This window comes from Petaurus breviceps, unplaced genomic scaffold, assembly GCF_028583685.1.
Source record: "Petaurus breviceps papuanus isolate PSGF00001 unplaced genomic scaffold, PetGlider_PUasm1.0 90847, whole genome shotgun sequence".
Taxonomy (NCBI): domain Eukaryota; kingdom Metazoa; phylum Chordata; class Mammalia; order Diprotodontia; family Petauridae; genus Petaurus; species Petaurus breviceps.
Window position 1 is genome coordinate 16,285,792 of NW_027187360.1, and position 4,975 is coordinate 16,290,766.

A 4,975-nucleotide genomic window follows, 5' to 3' on the forward strand; every position below is an offset into this window, starting at 1 on the left:
TGGGGGCTCCTTCCAATGACATAGATGAAAGCCCCTTCACGTTTTAGTATAGTAAAATAATAATCATCTGGTGACCAGAATTCTAAATTTAGCTAGGGTGGCTCCAGACCCATCAACAAAAAAGTCACAGTTGAGCCTATACTTTTCCCTGTCTGGAGAACTACCTAGGAGAACTTGTGTTCCGCTTGCTGAGCTTTTGAGAACCAGCTGGATCACTTCTATATCAGGATAAGTCATCAGAATATGAATTTAACAGAGCAAGATACAAACTAAATTTAAATTAGCTTCCATTAAAATGTAGTGTTCTGTTTTTTAAGTCAACTCTGAAGATGCATCCATTTGGCCTTCGGTACATTAAACGGTTTGCCCAGAGGCCATGGTATATCTTTCGGTTGTTTTAATGTCTCTTTCCCTCCAGGTAATGGATGGGAAGTAAGGAATCACCGTGGTGGAGGTGGGGGACTCATTGTTTAGGTCCTGAGCCTACACAAAGCCCCCAAACTGGCATTTAAGCTTTAACTGACAATGAGGCTTTAGATATGTGTAGTGCGGTTTTTTGTTTCTTTATGAATCAAGTTGTAAATGCTATTCTAGAATTAGCCCCTGAAAATTCCATTCTGCTTAACATTATTTTAGTATCTCTTATTACCTACTATATTCTACTTAGCTTTAATTTACCAGTTAACAGTAAATCTCATGATGAGGTAGACGTATGTTTCAGGCTCATCTTAAGTAGAGGAACAGGTTAGAAGACTTGAAGATGGCTGGTCCTCAGCAAAACTGTGAACTGGCTAAATATTTGAATATCTTCTATGTACACTGTGAGATGAGAGAAAGCATATGATTTTCATTACATATAACCTCAAGGAACTTAAAACAGAATAGAATAAAAACAATTTGTGAGACCATTAAAGATCTCTGGATTGAGATTGCAAGGAGACTTGGGCTCCATTGCTGGCCAATAGCTGAACACACAAACTTTCTGGTGCTGTAAAATAAGGGAGCTGAGTAGGTGATTTCTGAGATTCTGTTCAGTTCTACAACTTTGATTCTATGGATTAGAAAATAACTAACTACTGAATTGTAGTTCTGAACACAGTTACAAAAGGAGCTCAGAAAAAGGACTGAGGAGCAGGGAAGACTTCATGGACAAGGTGAGATGAGCTACGCCTGACAGCTGGGTAGCAGGGTCCTCATAGTTATGGATGACATTTGTGTAGCATCTTAAGGCTTGCCAAGTGTTTCACACATGTGATGTCGCTTGATTCTCACAACCGTCCTGAGAAGTACATGCTTTTGTTGTTTTCATTTTACTGATAAGGAAACTGAGCCTCATAGAGGCTGAGTAATGTGCTTGAGTACTGTGTTTGAATATTGTGAGCTAAGTGCTGGGAGTACAAAATACAAGCAAAAAATAGTCTTTACCCTCAAAGAGCTTATATACTAATGGGGAAAGAGAACATAAAAGAGTAAAGTATAAACCTAAAACATAAAGCAGTAGAAATAGGAGACAAAATTCAGGACTTGGAAGAGAGCATGAACTAAGGCTGAGAAGGAGGATGACAATGTGTAAAGAACAACAAAATGACCAGTTTGAGGACAGCAGAGGGTGCACAGTATAGAGTTAGCAGATAGGATCTATTAGTAGTGTGCTGGATAAGGAAGGAGAGAAAAGAGGGTGGGGTCAAAGAAATTAGTTGTACAAAAGCTGTGGTGATAGTCAAGAAATAGTAATATATGTGATAAGGTCCTGTACTAAAGTAGGAATGGAGAAGAAAGATTAGATCAGAGACATTTTGAAAGAAGGACAGCAGTGAAGATGAGAGGGAAGGAAAACAATTAAGAATGGTTCTAAGATTTCTAGCCAGTGAGACTAAAAAGAAAAATGTCACTACTGACAAAAATGGGTTAGCTGAGAAGAGGAACCTGTGAGGGAAAATTAGAAAATAGTTAGATAAGTGCTTGTTTGAGACATAAAGAATTGGAGATGACAACAATATATCACGGCACTAAGCTATGTAAGGCAATAATAAATAAGGAACTAGAAGCCTGTAGGAAATGTAGATTATTGAGTTTTCCACATATAAATGATATGGGTCAAATGGAGAAAGGGCAAAAGACAGAAGATTCACCCAGTATGAGAAATTTGTCTTTCTGCACAGTTCTTAGGAACCAATGCATTGTTCCTTTTCGTTTTTCCTACAGGGCTTCAATCTGATTTCCAGAAAGGGTGCTAACTAAATACAGCTACTAAGCATATGGAATGAATATGAAATTATACCTCCCTGAGTAAATTTTAGACTCAAAAGTCTTAAAAACTCAAGAGAATGAATCCCTTCTGGTAGAATTTTAGACCTGTGCCCTAGAAATATTGGGCAGAGGGCCACCTACTCTGCCAATCTGGAAAGCCATTCAGCCTTGCCCAAGAATCCCAGTCTCTCTACTTCTGCCAAAAATAAACTAACATTTTTCTACATAGCAGACTTGTTAGATTCAGTATGATTTAGAAAGAAGAGTTTAATGAAAATTAAAATTTTTGTCATATTTTCAGATAATTAGTTAACAATACATACTTTATTTGAAAATAACATAAAAGATATAAACCAACACCAATAATCAAAATCAATTAAGTTATTATTATAATTTGTAATGGAGATTGGTCAGTGGGGCCAGTCCCAAGAGCAGGTGCAGAATGCCACTGACACCAAAGACTGGGGAATCTGCTTCCTAGAGAGCCGTGACAACATCTCATGAAAGTTCCAAAGAAGGCCTGGAGCATTACAGACATTCTGTATCTGGTTCCAGTTGCTAACTATGTGATGGATAATAAACTCTTTGATGGGCTGTAGTTGTGGAACCAGAAATAGGGGTGACTTCAAAAATCCTTTGTCAGCCTCATCTTCCTGTCTTGGCTGGAACTTTTAAAATTGATTTGATTTCCCTGATGGCTTTCATTGAGATATAGTATTCTAAGGGAAGACGCCTCTACTCCTCTCCTCTCCAAGGCTGACATTTGACCCTGTGAATGACATTTTTTCTTTAATTTTTGGTGAAGTTGAAGGCTACAACCTTGTGTTCCTACTGCATGCTCATAGAGACAGGGTTCATTGTCCAGTCCTGTTACAAAATCATGGTATTTTATATTATATAATTTTTCATAAATGTGGTAGCTCCTTTAACAAATAAGAATAATTTTACCTAGAATTTGTTTGTCAATAAGCAAATAATTCCTAAGTACTTACTATGTGCTAGGCATTGTACTAAGTGCTGGGGATGCAAAGAAAGGCAACCCCCTCTCTCAAAAATCACCAAAAAACCCAGTTCCTGCTTTCAAGGAGTATAAATTTTAGTGGGGCGAGATAGCATGTAAATATATAGGTTCATACAAGATATATATGTATGTATACATACATTTACATGTGTATATATGGAATTTATGAATGCAACATGAAAAGGAAAGACATTAGCAACTGGGAAGACTAGGAATTTCCTGCAGAAAGTGGAATTTGATCTGCCTTGAAGGAAGACAAAGAAGCAGAGGCATGGTAAAGGGGTAGAACATTCCAGGCATGGGGAACAGCCAGTAAAAAGGACTGACAAGAATATAACTGCAACATTTTATTCCTGTTAATTTGTTCTTTAATTTTGAAGAGATGGCAGATAGAATGTCCTATTTGAAGAAGAGCAAAGTGAGCCGGTGTAGCTGGATCACAGAATGCATGGAGGGGAATAAAGTGAAGAAGCCTATAAAGGTAAGAAGGAGCCAGGTTATAAAAAATCTTCAAATGACAAACACAGGTATTTATATTTGACTTTGGAGGTAATAGGGAGCCACTGAAGGTCAGTGAGCGGCAAGGTGACCCCTAAGGACAGACATGAACTTTAGAAAAATATCGTTGACAGCTGAGTGAAGGATACATTGGAATAGGGAGAGACTTGAGGCAGGGAAGTCAGTGAGAAGCTATGTAATATGAGCTCTGGATTTAGAATCAACTACTCTGTGATCTTTGGGGCATTGACTAAGGTCTCTTCTAGTTCTAAATGTTTAAATTCTAATATCTATTGTTCAGCCTCTGAGCTCTTTATTTTTAAAAAGTGTTAGTTTTGTCCTTATTTTCACTACCTACAAATAAGACCCTGATGCTTTGGAGAAAAATCAGTTCCAAATTTTTATCAGATAAATCTTATATATTATCGAAATCACCAGAAACTGTCTATTAGTGAATGGTGTCCATATTAATGAGGTATTCATTTTTTACTAGTTTCAATTTTCACATATTATATCCCACTAGGCATTAAAATAGTGTTATATATTTAATTTATTGAAGCAATGCCTTTGATCCTTTTAAATAACTTTTCATTCTTGCCATTACCCATGAAATGTGTTTTGTTTCAATTTAGCAGAAGCACATCTTCAGTTACACCCATTAAGCTGTTACTGAGACACACTGACAGAAGGAACAGTACATTACATTGATTTCTAAAAAGTACATTTGTCTAAATTACAGGGAATTCAAAATTGATCCATCCAGGAATAACTTTTTTCAGTTGTTGCTTAGTGATCTAGGAATGAACATTGAATGTCACAAGAGGTCCACCTTGTGGAGAAGAGAGGTAATCACCAATGTAGAGTCTCAACGTCTTGATTATGAGAAATAAACTCCCTGTGGTCAAGTTCCATAACTATAAGACAGGGAAGATGACCTAGATAATTTTTAAATTCCCTTACAATTCTGAAATTCTAATAACATTTTTGTTGTGAATGATGTATTTTAAAAAACCAAATCTTTTGAAAATTCAAGGTTAACTTTATCATCCACATAGATATTATATGGGTTATATTATAGAAACAGAATATATGGGTTACTCAATAAATATTTATTAAGGGCTTAATATGTACCAGGCACTTATTACAGTCCTTGTCCTCAAGAAGTTTACATTATAATTGGGGAGATAACATGTAAATACCTAATCA